Genomic DNA, 7,684 nt, shown 5'->3' on the forward strand with positions numbered 1-7,684 from the left:
GTGTCACAATCATGTGTCAAACCACTGCAGTAGGCCATTTCTGTCATGAAAGCCACTGACCATAAACAAAAGACAATTGTTATTTGTATGCTAAAATGGAAGAGATAGGGAGCTGTGATAAAGAGTAACCCAGGGAACATGGTCACTGCTCTTCCCCCCCTCTAAGTGGGACATGACTCCAGGGGTGTGGACCTTCCTGGCAACTTGGGACAGAAATCCTAAAATGAGCTGGGACTCAACATCAAGGGATTGAGAAAACCTTCTAGATGGAAAGGGGGAAGAGAGAAATGAGACAGAATAAAGTGTCAGTGGCTGATATATTTCAAATAGAGTCAAGAAGTTTATTCTGGGGGTTATTTTTACACGTTATATAGATACCCCATTTTTAGTCTGTGGTGTATTAGAGTTTCTAGAGGGAAGTGCCTGAAACTGCAGAGCTGTGCTCCAGTAGCCATGTTTCTTGAATGACATAGCTTTTGCAATGTGACTGTGTGATTGTGAAAACTTTGTGTCTGATGCTCCTTTTAGCTACAGTATGGACAGACGAGTAAAAAATATGGATAAGAAATAAACAATAGGGGGAACAAAGGTTAAGATAAATTGAGTAGATTGAAATATTAGTGGTCAATGAGAGGGAGGGGTAAGGGGTATGGCATGTATGGGTTTTTTCTTTTTTCTTTCTTTTTCTAGAGAGATGCAAATGTTCAAAAAAATGATAATGTGATGAAGACACAACTATGTGATGATATTGTGAGCCATTAATTGTAACCATGTCAAGAATGTTTGTATGTTTGTTTGTTTTTCATAATAAAAATATATGTATGACAAAAAGAGTTACCCAGGAGGTGGTGTCCCACCTACAGAGCAGGAAGTATAGGCCTCTAATTTTTTAAGGTGAAACCTAAAAGACAGGAGCCAGTTAAGCAGGGATCCTTTCTTTTTCTTTCTTTTTTTTTTTTCAGGGATCCTTTCTGACAGAGGAAATGTCTAGTGCCAAAATTCTAAAGCAAAAAAAAAAAAAAAAAAGCTGCAGCATCTTTAGATTGCGTAGGGGAGCATAGAAGATGTTGAAGAGGTAAACAAGTGCCAAAACAGAAATGGCCTTGGAGTACATTATGAAGCATTTGGATTTCATTCAAATTGCAATGGGAAGTAATTGAAAGATTTTAAGCTGGGGAGTGACCTGCTTTCATTTACAGTTTTTTTTTTTTTTAAATAACTTTCCCTGCAGTGTGGAGAATAGATTGTAGGGGAAGTAGAGTAGAAGAATTAAGACTAGTAAGGGATTAGGTGACTACTTATAGCAGCTTGCACTGAATGCAGCCATGAATTTTTCTAAGAATTCAGTGAAGATTAATTCATTCATTCCTCTTCAAATAGTTGTTGTGTTTCTACCATCTGCCAGGTACTGTTTGGGAGAAAAGTAGATATATTCAAGATATTTTGGGGGGTGAAAAGTTGAAAGGAGTTGGTGATAGATTGGAAGTAAAGAGTGCAGAAAATTGAGGGATTAAGTCTCTAGTTTGAACAAACAGGTGGAATAGATAGAGTGGGGCTGTGCGGTGGTTAGGTGCTAGTGTCAGCTTGGCCAGGTGATGGTTTCTCCAGAGAACCCTGAAACTGTCAAAATAGTGTGCTCTTTCTCATACTTATCAGGGATAAGGACTCAAAGGACTCATCTTCCTGCTGGGTCATTCCTTGATACAAAAGGAACCACAAATCCTTCCCCATTTCCAAGTTCATCATGAACAGAAGGGAAGACTACCTTTAACTTTGAGCAGAAACTAACTGCAGTTTTAGTGTTTTTAAGACTGCGCGTGATATTGAATAGAGTATAAGCACGCTCTTGATTCAGATTGACTCAAGGGTGTCTTAAAGATTTAAATTACTCCTTTTCCTGAAACTTCCAAATTATCCCCATTTCCCAATAATAATGGTTTAACTTTGTATGACACTTTGCAGGCTTCTAAGCATCTCTGAGTTCATTTGCTCATTCAATGCCAACAGACTCTAATTAGTGACTTGCCCTATGTCATATAATTAGTAAGTAGCTGACCTAGGTCTTGTATCTAGGTCTGTCTGGCTATAAGCCCCTTCCATTTCCACCATAAGCAGCTAAATGTCTACTGAAGTGACATCTAATGTTGGTAATAGCAGAAATAGACTGTTAGGGTAACCCATTGCAATTACATTCGTTATTTTTGGCTTTTCCAAGTTCACAGTCCTGGTAGCAGGAGAGTCAAGTTAAAAAGGGACTTACTATTGTTAGGGACTCTGTTTTCCTCCGGTGTATTTGCCAAGAACAATTCACAAACCTTACTGGGCAGGAGCAGGCCTTGTTAGGGAGGGGGAGGGTATCCACGAGGTCAGCATGCTCTAACTCCTTGGACTCTGAGCCAAACTGTCCAGTTGCTTCAGCATGAGCCAGGATGAACAGAGCCAAGTTAGTCAGGAGTCAGGTGTTCTGTTCAACAAAGTTCAACAGAGGGAAGGCCAAGGAAAGTTGAATTTCAGAGCCGGGTTTTTTTTTTTTTTCAATTTTTCAATTTTGATTATTTTTTATTTTTTAATTTAAAAAAAATATATAACAGCAAACACAAACATTCTTAACATATGATCTTTCCATTCTACATATATAATCACTAATTCACAATATCATCACAGTTGCATATTCATCATCGTGATCATTTCTTAGAACATTTGCATCAATTCAGAAGAAGAAACAAAGACAACAGAAAAAAATTCATACATACCATACCCCTTACCACTTCCTTTCATTGATCACTAGCATTTCAATCTAAATTTATTTTAACATTTGTTCCCCCATTATTTATTTTTATTCCATATGTTTTACTCATCTGTTGATAAGGTAGATAAAAGGAGCATCAGACACAAGGTTTCCACAATCAAACAGTCACATTGTGAAAACTTTATCATTATACAACCATCTTCAAGAAACATGGCTACTGAAACATAGCTCTACATTTTCAGGTAGTTCCCTCCAGCCTCTCCGTTACATCTTGACTAACAAGGTGATATCTACTTAATGCGTAAGAATAACCTCCAGAATAACCTCTCGACTCTGTTTGGAATCTCTCAGCCATTGACACTTTATTTTGTCTCATTTTGCAGAGCCGGTTTTTTATCCAGTAAGCTGACACCCAGGAAAAACCAGTCAAATAAAGGCAGAAAGGTTCAGTCAACTTCATACTAGGTTAGTGTTTCTCCAACAAGGGAGCAGGAGAGAGCTACTACCAGCTCTCCAAAATCCCCAGTGTTTTTGGACCACCTAGCTATTGGTGATGGACTGCCTTATTTCCAGCTATAAAAATTAACTTCCCTGTTGATCATTGTGGTACTTAGACTCAGTTGTCAACTTGGCCAGGTGAAGGTGCCTAAATCTATTGCTGTGGACATGAGCCAATGGCATGTGAACCTCATCCGTCACTGATTACTCGGCAGTCGGCTAGGAGGCATGCTTGCTGCAGTGAATGATGTTTGATTTAATTGGCTGGTACTTAAATGAGAGAGCTCAACATAGCACAGCTGAAGCAGTGCAGCATACGTCATCTCAGCACTCGCAGCTCAGCCCAGGCCTTTGGAGATGCAGAAAAGAATCACCCTGGGGAAAGTTGCTGGAACCCAGAGGCCTGGAGAGAAGGCCAGCAGAGATCACCCCATGCCTTCCCACATAAGAAAGAACCTCAGTTGAAAGTTAGCTGCCTTTCCTCTGAAGAACTAACAAAATGAATCCCCTTTTATTAAAAACCAATCTATCTCTGGTGTGTTGCATTCCAGCAGCTAGCAAATTAGAACAATCATATTGCCAGACAAAGGCTGTGGATTCTTTTGTCTGACACACTCAATAACCAATTCCGGAGACACCGGAGTTTCAAAGAGAGAAAGAGTTTATTACTAGGCACATAATAGGAGGCAAATGGCCTGTTGGCCCAAAATCTGTCTCTCTGAATTGCAGTAATTCTGATAGTTTTTTAAAGAAAAAGATGGGCAGGGTTTAGAATAATGAGCCCAGTGGCCCCAGATGATGCAATTAGAGGTGATCTAATTACTGAGCATGCACGGATTGATGGAATGCTTACAGGATGTATGTAAGAAAATGTGGAATGAGGTATAGATGACTTGTAAATTAAAGTCTAAGCTACTACACATGTCAGATAGGCCCATTTTGATTAGATCCAGGCTTGGTTATCTTTGGACTTGGGGTGGGTTAGTTCTGGGCTAACCCAAGACCCCTTCATTAATAAACATTAGGAGCTGTCTTTAGTGATGACTAGACTCTAAAGTTGAAAAACTGGATAAATGGGTGCAAATGAAGGTTAGTCACAAGGTTTTTACAATCACAGGGGCAAAAGATAATGTCTATACAATCGTTATCAGAGATAAGGCAGCTGGATTACAATTTGGAGATTTCAGGTATTTCCCTGCCTACTCCATTATACCAGAAAGCAGAAAGGAATATTTATATAACAATTCAGTAATTAAAATCATCCCTTAAGTCTTAATTGCTCAGTTACAATCAAACACTTGCAAACATCTTTCAACAATGTTATCTTTCCAGGTGGTTCAGAGCACTGAGACATCCTGATCCAAGCCTTTCTGGCCCTTATTTTCACCATCCCCAATTACGCAGACCTCAAACTTCCTCCCGTTTCTCTGGCCCTGTAATGCAAAATGCTAAGCAACGGGGCTTTATTTTAACTAGGCTGGTCACATATTGGGAATGGATGAAGGGAATCGTGAGATATTAGAAGCTAATAGAGCTTGATAATCCCTGAATAAATGTAGATGGAAGGATACATCGAAACCGAATAATAAGGAAGAAATAATTGAAGGAAGAAGGCAGAAGTTGGGTAACTGTTCTTAGGGTTTTTTTAGGAGAGATTTGCCTCCGGCCTCTATTTTCTTTTTAACGAATATTCCCAGTAGTTTTATTCTTAATAGTCCAAAACTGGAAAAAGTTCAGGTGGCTTTCAATAGGAAAATGGATACACAAACTCAGATATACTACAGAATGGAACACTACTCAGCAATAAAAAAAAAAATAAACTGCCATCCATAACATGGATGACTCTCAGGAATATAAAACTGAGAGAAAGAAGCCGTACACAGAGTGTATACTGTCTTTTGCCATTTTAAAGGCAGTTTTATTGAGATATATGCACATACCATACAATCTCTCCAAAGTGTATAATAGTGGCTTTTAGTATAATAACAGTTAGGCATTGATCACCACAATCAATTGTAGAACATTTTCATTACGCCAAAAAGGAAAGCCCCATATCACTTAACAGTCACTTCTCAATCCCTCTATCCTGCCCCAGCCCTCTGTAACCACTTATCTAATTCTGTCTCTATACATTTATTTGTAGTTACATTTTATTTGAATGGAATAATGTAACATGTAGTACTTTGCGTCTGGTTTCTTTCACTTAGCATAATGATTTTTTTTTTTTTTTTTTTGGCATGGGCAGGCACCGGGAATCAAACCCATGTCTCTGGCATGACAGGTGAGAGCTTTGCCTGCTGAACCACAATGGCCCGTCCATAATGATTATTTTAATTATTGCTTTTTTTCAATTAGAGAAGTTGTAGGCTTACAGAAAAGTCATATAAAAAGTACAGTGTTCCCATATACCCTCCTATTGTTGACACTTGGCATTAGTGTGGTATCTTTACTATCATTGATAAAAGAATATTAAAATATTACTCACTATAGTCCGTAGTTTAAATTAGGGTGTATTTTTCCCTCTATGGCACTGTGATATGTGTATCCCAGTAAAGATCCTGTTCTTAAAGCTAATCGATACCAATGAGTGTAGACCTGTTGTAGGCGGGACTTTTGATTAGGTTATTTCAGTTGTGACATGCCCCAGATGGGTCTTAATTCTCTTACTGGAGTCTTTTATAAGAGATGAAATTCAGAAAAGCACATAGAGAGGCAACCAAAATCTACGAGAGAAACACACAGAAGCTCAGAAAGAAAGCCAGAGCCTCAGCAGACAGAAGCTGAAACCAGGCAAAGAAGAACCAGCAGATGCCACCATGTGCCTTGCCATGTGACACAGGAGCCCAGGATTAATGGACTGTCTGTTGACGCCTTGATTTGGACATTTTCACAGTGAGCATGTAAACTAATAAATCCCCGTGGTTAAAAGTCAGTTCATTTCTGGTACATTGCATTTTAGCAACTTTAGCAAGCTAAACAACCACCCTTTTATTAACACTTGTAATAGTGTTGTACATTTGTTATAATTCATGAAAGAACATTCTTATATTTGTACCCCCATCCATCATCCACTGTGTTATACAGTCCCATGTTTTATCTTCTAATTTTCCTTCTAGTAACATAAATGACCCAAACTTCCTCTTTGAACCACATTCACAAACAGAATTCAGCACTGTTGATTACACTCACAGTAATGTGCTACCATCACCACTGTCCATTGCCAAACATTTACAATCAATCTAAACAGAAATTCTGCACAAATTAAGCATAAGCTCCCAAATGCACCCCCTGGCAACCTATATTCTGATTCTGACTCTATGAGTTTGCTTGTTATAATTGATTCATATCTGTGAGGTCATACAATATTTGTTCTGTGTCTGGCTCATTTCAGTCAGCATGATGTTCTCAAGTTTCGTCCACGTTGTCACATGCATGAGGACTTCCTTCTCACAGCTGAATAATATTTCATATGTATATACCATATTTTGTCTACCTGTTCATTGGTTGATGGACACATGGGTTGCTTCCATCTTTTGGCAATTGTGATGATAAAAATCAGTGTGAAGACGTCTGATTGAGTCCCAGCTTTCAGTTCTTCTGGGTATATGCCTAGTAGCAGGACTGCTGGATTGTACGGCAATTCTATTCTTAGCTTCTCAAGGAACTGCCAAACTGTCTTCCACAGTGGCCCAACTTCTTTTTAAAAAGCATTTTCCACAGCTGCCACGATTCTTAAATCCATTGTTTAATCTATTCAGCCCCTATTGTGTTTCATTATGCCTGCTGCCATTCCATCTAAGCATTAACTAAAACAGGAGACATCTATTTGGCTGTCTATTTTGGCCATCTTGGGAAATCATGTGAGGGCTTCAGAGAAGGAAGGGTTGTGGCAAAACAGCACAGAAAAAATGAGAATTTTACCACTAATGAATCCTCTACCTTTCACTTTGGCTTTATTTTTTACTCCTGGGGTTGCCTTTTTTCACAAATCTTTTTATTTTCAGGGAATGGAGAATCCTTGCGCGGAATCTCTCTTGAAATTATTTAGGTATGTGCTCCTCCTCCACTTCAACCCCACCCCCAAAATGGAAAGAAAAACACAAGAAAATATGACACCTTACACTCTCTACCCGGATATGTTTACGTCAGATGCTGTTGACATCCAGTCCAGAAGCAACTGTGGGAAGAATGACACAACCTCAGAGGTTAGGGCGTCGGGACTGCAGCCAAAGAACTTTCACAACAGGAATAGAGCCTAGCCAGACTTTGGCTTTGGCCAGACACTTAGGTTATTCCACTCTGGATTCTCCCCTGCAGTTCTAAAGTCTGCAGGACCCTGATTGACTCTTTAACCACATGACTGCCGTCTCCATCACATGCTTCTTTTCCAGTTCTGGTTCTGGGGGAAGGGAGCAAAGTAATTGAAGAAATGGACCA

This window comes from Tamandua tetradactyla, chromosome 13 (genome assembly GCF_023851605.1).
Source record: "Tamandua tetradactyla isolate mTamTet1 chromosome 13, mTamTet1.pri, whole genome shotgun sequence".
NCBI lineage: Eukaryota > Metazoa > Chordata > Mammalia > Pilosa > Myrmecophagidae > Tamandua > Tamandua tetradactyla.